The sequence below is a fragment of the Lathyrus oleraceus genome, chromosome 7 (genome assembly GCF_024323335.1).
Source record: "Lathyrus oleraceus cultivar Zhongwan6 chromosome 7, CAAS_Psat_ZW6_1.0, whole genome shotgun sequence".
In the NCBI taxonomy this organism is placed as follows: domain Eukaryota; kingdom Viridiplantae; phylum Streptophyta; class Magnoliopsida; order Fabales; family Fabaceae; genus Lathyrus; species Lathyrus oleraceus.
Genome location: NC_066585.1, coordinates 478,934,427 through 478,949,209, shown reverse-complemented (window position 1 = coordinate 478,949,209; position 14,783 = coordinate 478,934,427). Strand labels below are relative to the sequence as shown.

The 14,783-nt window shown below is 40.2% G+C and overlaps 2 non-coding genes across 2 annotated transcripts; both read left to right on the top strand.

Moving 5' to 3' along the window:
* Window positions 1-8,438: 8,438 nt before the first annotated feature.
* LOC127109778 (small nucleolar RNA R71) lies at window positions 8,439-8,545 on the top strand. The gene has a single exon (XR_007797030.1). It is a non-coding gene; the product is annotated as a small nucleolar RNA R71 (small nucleolar RNA).
* A 5,822-nt stretch (window positions 8,546-14,367) lies between these two features.
* On the top strand, window positions 14,368-14,474 carry LOC127109856 (small nucleolar RNA R71). Its single transcript, XR_007797104.1, has one exon. It is a non-coding gene; the product is annotated as a small nucleolar RNA R71 (small nucleolar RNA).
* The last annotated feature ends 309 nt before the right edge of the window (window positions 14,475-14,783 follow it).

Below are 14,783 nucleotides of genomic sequence, written 5' to 3'. Positions count from 1 at the left end.
CTAAAAACAGCAAAGAAAAAGACGAGAAAAGCAATAAAGAAAAGACGATAGAGTCTCCTCCCACACTTAAATCGAACATTGTCCCCAATGTTTCGAAATAAGATAAGGGAAGAGTTACCTGACAACCTACTGCGGACCACTGGTGCCTTCGCCATCCTGGGGTGGACGACGGGATCGGGTACGACGATGGTCTCTCTGATCCATCCTCGCCTGCAAGGCATCCTGAGCGGTCCTCACCTCTCGAAGGTTACCTAAAATGGAACCTTGAGTGGCTTCGATGAGTGCCATGTGTCGCTGGTGGTATTGTTGCTGACGGGCTTGCGTATTTGTAATCGTTTGCAGGGACTGTAAAATAGTGTCATAGGACCTGTCTGTCCTCCGCTGCGATTCTTGCATGAAGCTCATGTTATTCGCCAGTTGTTGTTGGATGGTAGAGAGTAGGTCGTCACGCTTTTGCTCTCTAGCCATGTGGTCACGCCACATCTCCTCTGTAATATAAAAGCCAGGAGCGCTACCTACAGAAGAAGAAGATGGTGAGGTGTGTGGTGGTGAAGTGTGATGGGGGGACACATGGGGTACGGGAGATCTCTCTCTCCGATCGTATTCATCATTAGTGTCATGTCCCGCCTCATCAGGAATATTAGGAGGAAGAGGACCCAAAACAGGTGGAGCGTCTAAAGCGTAGGTCCAATTCCTTTCATCTCATACATTTGTACGTCTAGTGCACGGTAAAACAACAGATGGGATGGCTACACCATGAACCATAAGCATATAGCCTCCTTCTCTCCTCAAACGGCACAATTTCATGTCTCTCAGAAATTTTAGGTTAATTGTGCAAGGAGGTAAGGGGTCTAGGGTAGCCATCTCATTGTTCAGGTTAAGTGCCCGAGCAATAGACGTAATCAATCCACCAAAAGAAATCGGTCCCGCTTTATTCAAAGTTAAAGTCATATGGGTAAGCATGAACGGGACCGAATTAATTCGTCTATTTGTGAGGCTTCCTTGAAAAAATAGAAGCTCTCTAGCATTAACCTTATTTGGATTCTCTCGGCCAAAAATAGTACATGCCAACAGATATCTAAAAACTCTGATGGTCGGGTTGTGGATGGTTGAGGCAAGAACTCCTTCAAAAGAGTTTATGGAAGTGTTTGATAATCGCTCCTAGAAGGAAAATACCTCAACTGACCACTCTGAATCCAAAGGGGCCTCACAAATAGCACCGTCCCCATGAGGGATTCCTAACAAGCTGGCTAGTTCGTCGGTACTGAACTCATATTCAACAGCAAACATTCTAAATCTGACAGTACCAACTGTGCTAGCAGTGTTAGGGTTGACAATATAGATTAAGGAACTCAATGATTCGATTGTCAATCGCTCATAGGTGGGTTCTTTGTTGGAAAAGAAATTATGCAATCCTAAGTTATCTAATAAATGAAATATGCTATGATAGATGCCTAAAGTGTAGAGACAGTTTTCGTCAACATACCTTGTCGGGAGGATCTCCCGATTTTGCAATTGTTCGATGATTTTTCTTTGTCTATCCCCTGGTTTCCCTCCTCGAAGAATGAATCCATTAAACTCCATTTGGAACCTCTTGAAAAGTGACGAAGAAGATGAAGTGGAATGTGAAAAGGTTGGATTTTTACGAAATCCGACGGATGAAAATGAAAATGAAAATCGAAAAAATGATTTGTACGGTGTGGTGAGTAGAAAGGTATGAGCTTTTTGTGGGTTCAAGGATGTTTTTCCAAGGTGAAAAAATGGGTTTGGAAGGTTGTAAGGTGTGAAAATGGTGAAGGAAGGGGTTCTGCCCCGACCTTTTACAGACGCTATGGCGGGCGCCACAGGGTCTATGGCGGGCGCCACAAGGCAAAATCTGGTTGGGCCAGATTTTGGTCCTTTGGCTTGGGCTTCTCTTGTATTTTGGCTTTGGGGGGTCCGGATAGCATTTGTCTTGTGATTTCCTAGTATCATTGGCTTGCATAATTTTTATAGAAGTAAAATAAAAACAAAAATTAATTATTAGACTAATAAATAAATAAATAACTAAAATAAAATAAAAAAAATGCAATTAAAACAAACATAAGATATATATAGATAAAAGTAGAAATATCAATGTATAGACATAATAATATTCCAAATGCGATAATATAAAATGAGTTATGTAAATACGAGAAATATAAAAAAGAGATAAAATAAGATGAAATGGTAAGATCATATAGTAGGGATGTCATCTTCCTGAGTGGATCCATGGAGCATGGCTACCTCCTGCCTGAGCTCTGCAATCTCCTGATATAAACAGTCGGCTTCGGTAGCATGGGTGAGATCAGACACTCCCATCTGTAAAGTGAGGTCAGCCACCTCTTGTCTAAGCTCTGCGATCTCTCTACGACACTCAGCAATCTGGGTGCAGATGTCGGGGGTCTGCAATGAAAGATTATTAGAGAAAAGAGTTATCCTGGGAGATGGTGGTGTAGGCGTGTATTCAGCAATGGGTGGTGATCTCGGCTCCTCGACGGTCTCTCCCTGGCCCTCTAGAGCATAACTCCAATTCGTTGGATCATGCACACTAGTCATCATAGGATCTGGCAATGTGAAATAATGGATAGCTTTGCTGTCGACCAGCAATCGGAACTGACATGGGTGGAAAGAGGCTATCCTCATCAACCCTCTGGTCAAACAGAAGTCGATGTCCATGGTAGTGTATCCACAGTACATCCGGAGATGTGACAGCTTGCGAGACAGACCTAAAGCGACAGCAATCTGCGTGATGATTCCGCCTACATGGATAACTCCTTCGGTAGATCTGGAGACACTGCTGAGACTGTATAACAAAAAGTTCCCACATGCTACTAGGCGAGACTGGGATGCACAAAATAATAGGAAGATCTCCTCTTCACTCAGTAATGTCTCTGCATCCGGTCTTCCCAGGAAGGAATGTGCTAATATCATATGAAAGTATCTAAAGGCGGGGTTATGTATAACATGAGATAGCTGCGTAGATGGATCCTGGCTTCCGCCACCTGATGTATCACTCCAAAACTTCTCCACCTCCTTACCCAGAAAATATCCCATAGGTGTCTCCGGGATAGCATCAGGAGTGGTCTGGAAGCCCAATAGGTCGCCGAACTCTTTCTGGATGAAAGAGTACTCAACTCCAAAGAGCCTGAAAGCAGCATACCCATCTGGTCCAGAGTATGGGTCATAGTCGAATGAACTCAGGAACTCCAATGTCAGGTTCCTGTAGGTGTTACTCAAGTCATCAACAAACTCGTCCCAGTGAAGCTGGTGGCTAAGTAATCGGATACTCGGCTCAATGCCCAGTGCCTCCATACAGTGCTGATCAGGATAACGTGTGGGTGCCATAGGGCGCTGATACAGAGCGATGTAGCGCTCTCTCTGAGCATTATCTCTATAGGCCATGTGGATATCATCGAAATCCTGCATCCTGTAAAAGTTAAGAAAGTGATCTTGAAAATGCAAACCATTCAAATTTTTAGTCTCGATGCAAAATACGATAAAATAAAATAAAAATATAATTAAATAAATGTGAAAAAGTAAAATGAAAGAAAAACCATGGGTTGCCTCCCACGCAGCGCTTGTTTAACGTCATTAGCTTGACGATTAGAATTTATACACCTGTAGTAGTAGGAATCGGTGGATCAATCAAAGTGTGGCTTGAGTAGTATGCTGGAATGTCTCCTCCTTCGTAGAGCTTCAGTCTTTGTCCATTTACAATGAATGGACTATAGGTTTGGTTCTTGATTTCCACGGCTCCGGATCTCAGAATCTTGGATACTTTGAATGGGCCAGTCCATCTTGAGCGTAGCTTTCCAGGGAAGAGTCGTAACCTAGAGTTGAAAAGGAGAACAGGATCGCCTATATTGAAGTTTTTCTTTACTATTCTTTTGTCGTGATAGGCTTTTGTTCTTTCTTTGTATATTTTTGCATTCTCGTAGGCAGATTGCCTAAGTTCTTCTAGTTTATGAATGTCTAGGGTACACTTTTCTCCAGCGGCTAGGTAGTCTAAATTCAAAGTTTTAATGGCCCAATAGGCCTTATGCTCTAATTCGAACGGTAAGTGACAGGATTTTCCATAAACTAGTTGGTAAGGAGTAGTTCCTATAGGGGTTTTGAAAGCGGTTCTATAGGCCCATAATGCTTCTTGAAGCTTCTGAGACCAGTCTCTCCTAGAAATAGAAACAATTTTCTCTAGGATTTGTTTTATCTCCCTATTAGATACTTCTACTTGGCCACTAGTCTGTGGATGGTATGGTGTTGCTACTCTATGTCTAACTCCATATTTTCTTAAAAGTTTGTCAAATATTCTCGATATAAAGTGTGATCCTCCATCGCTTATGACTAAACGTGGTGTTCCAAATCTAGGGAATATATAGTTTTTAAATAGTTTGATTACTACCCTAGTGTCGTTTGTGGGCGTAGCTATAACTTCAATCCACTTAGACACATAGTCTACAGCTACTAAGATATACCTGTTTCCTAAGGATGGTGGGAAAGGTCCCATGAAATCTATACCCCATACGTCAAAGAGTTCTACTTCCTGAATGTTTCTTAGAGGCATTTCATCACGCCTTGAAATGTTTCCAGTGCGTTGGCATCTATCATATTTGACAATGCAAGCATAGACATCTCGTCACATGGTAGGCCAGAATAGGCCAACTTGAAGAATCTTGGCGTATGTCTTAGAGGTGCTCGCATGTCCACCATACGGTGCAGATTGACAATGCTCGATAATACTATTTACCTCTTCTTCTAGAACGCAACGGCGAAAAATGCCGTCTTTACCCCTTTTGAAAAGGAGCGGTTCGTCCCAATAGAAGTTTCTCACATCGTGGAAGAATTTCTTCTTGCGGTGGTAGTCAAGATCAGGGGGTACTATATCAGCAGCTAGGTAATTAACGAAGTCTGCATACCAGGGTACGTTACTTATTGCTAAGGAATTTTGGGAGTGCTCATAAGGATCTAGGTTATTATCTTCAATGGTTTCTACTCTAGCGATCAGTCTATCATAGGAGAAATCATCATTTATGGGCACTAGCTCAGGTTTTAGATGTTCTAGCCTAGAAAGGTGATCGACTACTACATTTTTAGTGCCTTTTTTATCTCTTATGTCTAAATCAAACTCTTGTAGTAATAGAATCCATCGGAGTAACCTGGGCTTGGTATCTTTTTTACTTAATAGGTAACGAATGTCAGCATGATCGGTGTAAACTATAATTTTTGCTCCTACTAGATAAGATCTAAATTTGTCTATAGCGAAAACTACAGCAAGTAATTCTTTTTCAGTTGTTGCATAGTTAAGTTGGGCAGCATCTAGGGTTCTACTGGCATAATAAATGGCATGTAAATTTTTTATCTTTCCTTTGTCCTAGAACGCCTCCAACTGCATAATCACTAGAATCACACATTATCTTAAAAGGTTCCGACCAATCGGGCGGTTTCATAATAGGTGCTGAGATCAATGCTTTCTTTAAAAGATTAAATGCGTCATTACATTTTTCATCGAAAATGAATTCAGCATCTTTCATTAAAAGTCCAGTTAAAGGTTTGGTTATTTTGGAGAAGTCCTTAATGAAATGCTGGTAGAATCCAGCGTGTCCAAGAAAGCTTCGGACTTCTCTGATGGTTTTTGGTGGTTTTAGGTTTTCTATAACTTCTATTTTAGCTTTATCTACCTCTATACCTTTTTCGGAAACTATATGTCCTAAAACTATTCCTTCGGTCACCATGAAATGACACTTTTCCCAGTTTAGCACGAGGTTCACCTCCACGCATCTCTCCATGATTTTCTCAAGGTTAGCGAGACAATTGTGGAAATCAAATCCGCAAACCGAGAAATCATCCATAAACACTTCCATGATACCATCAAGGTAATCTGCAAAGATTGACATCATGCAGCATTGGAAAGTAATTGGGGCATTACAGAGGCCGAATGGCATTCGTCTGTAGGCAAAAGTTCCATAAGGGCATGTAAAGGTAGTTTTTTCTTGATCTTCGGGGTGGATAGGTATTTGGAAGAATCCAGAGTATCCATTTAGATAACAGAAGTAAGAGTGTCTGGCTAGACGCTCCAACATCTGGTCTATAAATGGTAAAGGGAAATGATCCTTCCTAGTTGCTTTATTTAATTTTCTATAATCTATACACATCCGCCATCCTCCTTCTAACCGTTTTGCTACATGTTCGCCTTTATCATTTTGCAAGAATGTGATGCCTCCCTTTTTAGGTACTACATGCACAGGGCTCACCCACTTACTATCCGAGATCTGATAGATTATACCTGCCTCAAGTAACTTAAGAACTTCCTTTTTAACGACATCACTCATTATAGGGTTTATTCTTCTCTGATGTTCTCTGGAGGGTTTTGAATCTTCTTCGAGCGAAATCTGATGCATGCATACGGATGGGCTTATACCTTTCAGGTCAGAGATATTATATCCTTAGGCTGAGGGATATCTTCGTAAAACATCTAAAAGTTGGTTCGTTTCCTTTTGGCTCAAGGTAGCACTGACTATAACTGGACGGTTCATCTTTTCAGCGAGGATATCATATCTCACGTTCTTAGGCAGTTCCGTAAGTTCTAAGGTTGGTTTCTTAGGGCATGGCATAGGATTTGGAGTAAGGGATAAACATTCGTAAAGGTTATCATCGATGTAGGGTTTTTTAAAGTCATCATCTTCCCTTATGAGAGTTGATGGTAACTTAATTATTTTTATAATTTCTTTTTGTTCTAATTCTCTAACACATTCATCAATGATATCTAAGGTATAACACGAGTCTCCCATCACAGGTGCCACAAGAAATTTTGAAAGTATAAATTCTATTTTCTCGTCACCTACCTCAAATGTCAACTTTCCTTTCTTGACATCTATTATGGCTCCTGCAGTCGATAAGAATGGTCTACCTAGAAGGATTGGTATATCATTGTCCTCTTTGATGTCCATGACAACAATATTAGTAGGGATAAATAACTGACTTATCCTAACAGGAACATCTTCTAAAATGCCTATCGGATATTTAACAGATCTATCGGCTAACTGAAGTGACATCTTAGTGGGCTGTAATTCTCCTAAGTTTAACCTCTCACAAACTGCTAAAGGCATTAGGCTCACACTAACTCCTAAGTCTAGAAAAGCTTTTTCGATGACATGATTACCCAAAAGGCAAGGAATGGGGAAATTTCCAGGATCTTTATCTTTTTTGGCTAACTTATTCTCTGAAATAGAATTACATTCCATGGGTTTCAGATCGTCTAGTCTATGTTTGTTGGTAAGGATGTCTTTGAGAAACTTTGCATAAGAAGGTATTTGGGTGATGGCTTCTGTGAAAGGGATTTCTACATGAAGTTTTTCTATAACTTTAATAAATTTTTGATACTGTTTATTGATCTGGGTTTGTTTGAGTCTTTGCGGATATGGTATAGGTGGTTTATATGGCGGGGGTGGTACGTAAGTTTTGCCTTTAGGTTCTTCTCCTTTTTCTCGACCTCCCTGGTTTTCAGGTTCCTCTGGTTCCTTTACTTCGTCCGTGGGTTTGGTACATTCCTTAGAAGTTTCGGGTTCACTCAATCTTGGGTTTGGTGGCTCATCATAAGCGTTCCCGCTTCGTAGGGTAATGGCATTGGCTTGTCCTCTCGGATTTTGTTGAGGTTGTCCAGGGAATTGTCCTCCAGGTGTAGTCTGGGGGCTTGGTTTAAAGCTACCTGAGAGATCTGGGTTTCAAGCATCTTGGTATGAGTAACTATTTGGTCAACCTTGGTTCCTAACTGAGTAATCAATTCGTTAACATGAATGTTTTGGTTCACGAACTCCTTGTTTTGTTGGGTTTGAGCGGTGATAAAATTTTCCATAATTTTCTCATGGCTCGGTTTTGGTGGCACAGGTTGCATAGGTTTATTTGATCTTGGGGCCTGATAACTAGGTCTCGGAGGTGCATTATTTTGGATAGGGTTATTGTTATTATAGGAGAAGTTCGGGTGATTCCTCCATCCAAGGTTATAGGTATTTGAATATGGGTTTCCTTGGGTGTAGTTCACTTGCTCAGAGTGGGTTTCATTTAATAGACTGCATTCTGCAGATTGGTGTCCTTTGGTTCCACATATCTCACAATCCGACGAAACTGCGGCTACAGTATTCGGGTTTATGCACATATGCTCGACCTTAAGGGCTAATGCGTCCATTTTAGCTTGCATCATGTCTATAGAGCTCAGTTCATGCACTCCTCCTTGGGCTTCCTTCTTCTCAACTGTCACTCGTTCGACTCCCCATGATTGGTGGTTTTGAGCCATATCTTCAATGAGGGCACTAGCTTCAGGATAAGGTTTGTTCATCAGAGCACCGCCTGCGGCAGCGTCGATGGTCATCTTTGTGTTGTAATGAAGTCCATTATAGAAGGTTTGAATGATTAACCAATTTTCTAAACCATGATGTGGGCATGCTCAGTACAACTCTTTATATCTCTCCCAAGCTTCCAATAACGATTCTCCTTGGTTTTGGGTAAATCTAGTTATATGGTTTCGAAGAATGGCGGTCTTACTCAGGGGAAAGTATCGAGCAAGGAATACTCTTCTAAGGTTATCCCAAGTCGTAATGGAATTGGGTGGAAGGGAATCTAACCATGATAGGGCTTTATCTCTGAGGGAAAAATGAAATAATGTTAAACGTATTGCCTCAGGAGAAGCTCCATTGGTTTTAAAAGTGTCTGCTAATTGTAGAAATATTTTTAAATGTTGGTTTGGGTTCTCAGTAGCGAGACCTGCGAATTGTCTCTGTTGCACTAGTTGCAACAGAGATGGTTTAAGTTCAATATTATTAGCTGCGATGGTTGGGTTTACTATACTAGAACTAGGTTCTTCATTAGATGGTTGAGCGAAATCCTTAAGAGGTCTCTGGTTTTGATCTTTGGCCATAGCTCTCTTAATTCTATGAAAGAATAAATGTGCGCGAGCGTAACGTTCAGGTTCTACCAGAGGGTATACTAAGCTTAATCTTCCGGTGCTGCGAGTTCTTCACATTGACTGGTGGGAAATAGCCTAAGTCTAAACGATATAATAACAGGGAAATGAAATTTGACGAAATTGGTCCCCGGCACCGGCGCCAAAAACTTGATGCGTGTGCTTTCGCAAGTATACGAACGCGTCAGAGTAATATAAAATATTGTCGAATCCACAAAGACCAAGTGTCAATCTATCGTTATCTGTCGTTATGGTGTTTATCGAAGGCAATCAAAATAGGTTTTTATATAGTGTGTAATGGAAAGTAAAGTGTTGAATAAAGTTTAATTAATAAAGACAGGGTCGAATGTAATTCATGTAATCAATTAATAATCCAAGTACTTGCTAATAGAACTACTTATGGGCAATATTTTCTACTTTGAAAAGAACTGATTTAACAGGAACTGTCGCTTTCGCGTATTCAGAACCGAGTTGTACTCCCTAATCAAACCCTCTTATTGTCACTTATAAAAAGGCGCGCATTGCGTTAGAGTAGTAAACCTATTTTTAAGAAATATAGTAGCTCGACTAAGTTGAAAAGTACTATAACCTGGATTTCTTAACCAAAAGAGGTTCTCACGAACCAGACTCTAAACTTATAAACGCGTCCGAAAATAGTTTTAAAATCTCTTTTCTTCTTAAATTAAAAACTCCTAATGAACTAAACAAAGCGCTTTCGCTGTTTTTGAAATAGTTAAAAACAATTAAGTTTAGATAGACGTTGGACGACTTTCGATCTTACCCAACAGAATTGAAGTGCGGGAAAACTTAAGTTGAAAGTTAAAGTAGCCCTTAAGTGCTTCTACGAACAATTATACGGATTATTGGTTCAATTACGATCCTTACATTCTAACCTTATAAATTTAGTTAGACATGGTAAAGTAAAAGTGCATTAATTTAAATAAAAGTAGTGCGAGTGCGGAAAGTAAATAAAAGTAGTGCGAGTGCGGAAAGTAAATAATTTAAAGCGAGTGCGAGGAAATAAATAAAAGTAAAGCGAGTGCGAGGAAATAAATAAAAGTAAAGCGAGTGCGAGGAAATAAATAATTTAAAGCGAGTGCGGGGAAATAAACAAAGTAAAGCGAGTGCGGGGAAATAAACAAAGTAAAGCGAGTGCGGGAAAATAAATAAGATAAAGACAAGTAATAAAAACCTGCTCCAATCGGAGGGTTGAGTAAATTGCAAAGCGGAAATGAAAATGGCGGCAGGATTAACTTCCTTCCAAAGTGCTCCAAACTCGATTACAGACTCTATCACAGACTCAATTACACAATTGTGGTAACACTCCAATGCGAAGCGATTACCACTTTAAAATAATGAATATATGCCTAATTGAAACAAAGTTGCTCTGAGTTTGCCTCTGTTCTAAGTTTGGATGATTGTAAAAGTGATTTCAAGTTTCTATTTATAAGCAAGTAAAAAGATGGAAATGACAAGGATGCCCTTCAACTTGAAAATGGGAGGGAAAACGTTTCCTCTTGTGGCGTCCGCCACAAGGCCATGGCGCCCGCCACAAGACCATTCTGAGGCGCCTTAGTGGAAGTAGTGGGGAACATGGCAGTTGAGGGAAGTTGAGCTTGGACACGTCATGGCAGGGTCTATGGCGCCAGCCATGAGGTAAGCCACAAGTACAAAATGCTGAATTTTAGGGTTTTTAGCTCTTTTTCACTCCTTTTCTCGATCGGGGCTCCGATTAAAGTAAAAACATGAAAATAAAGGAAAACATAGCAATAACACAATAAAATAACAATAAAACAACTAGAATGCATGTGAAATCGGAGTCGAAAATACGGTAAATTTCAGTGTTATCAACTATATCAGCAGCTAGGTAATTAACGAAGTCTGCATACCACAGTACGTTACTTATTGCTAAGAAATTTTGGGAGTGCTCATCAAGGCTTAGGTTATCATCTTCAATGGTTTCTAGTTTAGCTATCAGTCTATCATAGGCGAAATCATCATTTATGGGTACTAGTTCTGGTTTTAGATGTTCTAGCCTAGAAAGGTGATCGGCTACTACATTTTCAGTGCCATTTTTATCTCTTATATCTAAATCAAACTCTTGTAGTAATAGAATCCATCAGAGTAACCTGGGCTTGGCATCTTTTTTGCTTAATAGGTAACGAATGGCAGCATGATCGGTGTAAACTATAATTTTTGCTCCTACTAGATAAGATCTAAATTTGTCTATAGCGAAAACTATAGCAAGTAATTCTTTTTCAGTTGTTGCATAGTTAAGTTGGGCAACGTCTAGGGTTCTACTTGCATAATAAATGGCATGTAATTTTTTATCTTTCCTTTGTCCTAGAACGGCTCCAACTGCGTAATCACTAGCATCACACATTATCTCAAAAGGTTCTGACCAATCAGGCGGTTTCATAATAGGTGCAGAGATTAATGCTTGCTTTAAAAGATTAAATGCGTCATAACATTTTTGATCAAAAATGAATTCAGCATCTTTCATTAAAAGTCCGGTTAAAGGTTTAGTTATTTTGGAGAAGTCCTTGATAAAACGCCGGTAGAATCCAGCGTGTCCAAGAAAGCTTCGGACTTCTCTGATGGTTTTTGGTGGTTTTAGGTTTTCTATAACTTCTATTTTATCTCTATCTACTTCTTTACCTTTTTCGGAAACTATATCTCCTAAAACTATTCCTTCGGTCACCATGAAATGACACTTTTCCCAGTTTAGCACGAGGTTCACCTCCACGCATCTCTCCAAGATTTTCTCAAGGTTAGCAAGGCAATTGTGGAAATCAAATCAGCAAACCGAGAAATCATCCATAAACACTTCCATGATACCATCTAGGTAATCTGCAAAGATTGACATCATGCAGCGTTAGAAAGTGGTTGGGGCATTACAGAGGCCGAATGGCATTCGTCTGTAGGCAAAAGTTCCATAAGGGCATGTAAAGGTAGTTTTTTCTTGATCTTCGGTGTGGATTGGTATTTGGAAGAATTCTGAGTATCCATCTAGATAGCAGAAGTAAGAGTGTTTGGCCAGACGCTCCAACATCTGGTCTATAAATGGTAAGGGGAAATGATCCTTCCTGGTTGCTTTATTTAATTTTCTATAATCTATACACATCCGCCATCCTCCTTCTAATCTTTTTGCTACATGTTCGCCTTTATCGTTTTGCACGACTGTGATGCCTCCCTTTTTAGGTACTACATGCACAGGGCTTACCCATTTACTATCCGAGATCTGATAGATTATACCTGTCTCAAGTAACTTAAGAACTTCCTTTTTAACGACATCACTCATTATAGGGTTTATTCTTCTCTGATGTTCTCTGGAGGGTTTTGAATCTTCTTCGAGCGAAACCTAATGCATGCATACATATGGGCTTATACCTTTCAGGTCAGAGATATTATATCCTAAGGCTGAGGGATATCTTCGTAAAACGTCTAAAAGTTGGTTCGTTTCCTCTTGGCTCAAGGTAGCACTGACTATAACTGGACGGTTCATGTCTTTATCGAGGAACTCATATCTCAGGTTCTTAGGCAGTTCCTTAAGTTCTAAGGTTGGTTTCTTAGGGCATGGCATAGGATCTGGAGTAAGGGATAAACATTCGTAAAGGTTATCATCGATGTAGGGTTTCTTAAAGTCGTCATCTTCCCTTATGAGGGTTGATGGTAACTTAATTGTTTTTATAATTTCTTCTTGTTCTAATTCTCTAACACATTCATCTATGATATCTAAGGCATAACACACGTCTCCTATCACAGGTTCCATAAGAAATTTCGAAAGTATAAATTCTATTCTCTCGTCACCTACCTCAAAGGTCAACTTTCCTCTCTTGACATCTATTATGGCTCCTGTAGTTGATAAGAATGGCCTACCTAGAAGGATTGGTATATCATTATGCTCTTTGCTGTCCATGACAACAAAATCAGTAGGGATAAATAACTGACCTATCCTAACAGGAACATCTTCTAAAATGCCTATCGGATACTTAACAGATCTATCGGCCAACTGAAGTGACATCTTAGTGGGTTGTAATTCTCCTAAGTTTAACCTCTCACAAACTGCTAAAGGCATTAAGCTCACACTAGCTCCTAAGTCTAGAAAAGCTTTTTCGATGACGTGACTTCCCAAAAGACAAGGAGTGGAGAAATTTCCAGAATCTTTATATTTCTTTGCTAATTTGTCCTCGGAAATAGCATTACATTCCAAAGGCTTCGGATCGTCAAGTCTACGTTTGTTCGTAAGGATGTCTTTGAGAAACTTTGCATAAGAAGGTATTTCGGTGATGGCTTCTATGAAAGGGATTTCTACGTGAAGTTTTTCTATAACGTTAATAAATTTTTGATACTGTTTATTGATCTGGGTTTGTTTGAGTCTTTGCAGATATGGTATAGGTGGTTTATATGGTGGGGGTGGTACGTAAGTTTTATCTTTAGGTTCTTCTCCTTTTTCTCGACCTTCCTGGTTTTCAGATTCCTCTGGTTCCTTTACTTCATCTGGGGGCTTGGTATATTCCTTATAAGTTTTAGGTTCACTCAATCTAGGGTTTGGTGGCTCATCATAAGCGTTCCCACTTCGTAGGGTAATGGCATTGGCTTGTCCTCTCGGATTTTGTTGAGGTTGTCCAGGGAATTGTCCTCCAGGTGTAGTCTGAGGGGCTTGGTTTAAAGCTACCTGAGAGATCTGGGTTTCAAGCATCTTGGTATGAGTAACTATCTGGTCAACCTTGCTTCCTAACTGAGTAATCAATTCGATAACATGAATGTTTTGGTTCATGAACTCCTTGTTTTGTTGAGTTTGAGTAGTGATAAAATTTTCCATAATTTTCTCAAGGCTCGGCTTTGGTGGCACAGGTTGCATAGGTTGATTTGATCTTGGGGCTTGATAACTAGGTCTCGGAGGTGCCTTATTTTGGATTGGGTTATTGTTTTTATAGGAGAAGTTCGGGTGATTCCTCCTTCCAGGGTTATAGGTATTCGAGTATGGGTTCCCTTGGGTGTAGTTCACTTCCTCGGAGTGGGTTTCGTTTTATAGACTGCATTCTGCGGATAGGTGTCCTTTGGTTCCACATATCTCACAATCCGACGAGAATGCGGCTACAGTATTCGGGTTTATGCACATATGCTTGACCTTAAGGGCTAATGCATCCATTTTAGCTTACATCATGTCTCTAGAGCTTAGTTCATGCACTCCTCCTTGGGCTTCCTTCTTCTCTATTGTCGCTCGTTCGACTCCCCATGATTGATGGTTTTGAGCCATATCTTCAATGAGGGCACTAGCTTCAAGATAAGGTTTGTTCATCAGAGCACCGCCTGCGGCAGCGTCGATGGTCATCTTCGTGTTATAGTGAAGTCCATTATAGAAGGTTTGAATGATTAACCAATTTTCTAAACCATGATGTGGGCATGCTCGTAACAACTCTTTATATCTCTCCCAAGCTTCCAATAACGATTCTCCTTGGTTTTGGGTAAATCTAGTTATATGGTTTCGAAGAACGGCGGTCTTACTTGGGGGAAAATATCTAGCAAGGAATAATCTTCTAAGGTTATCCCAAGTCGTAATGGAATTGGGTGGAAGGGAATCTAACCATGATAGGGCTTTATCTCTGAGGGAAAAAGGGAATAATCTTAAACGTATTGCCTCAGGAGAAGCTCCATTGGTTTTAAAAGTGTCTGCTAATTGAAGAAATATTTTTAAATGTTGGTTTGGGTTCTCAGTAGCGAGACCTGCGAATTGTCTTTGTTGCACTAGTTGCCACAGGGATGGTTTAAGTTCAAAATTATTAGCTGGTATGGTTGGGTTTAC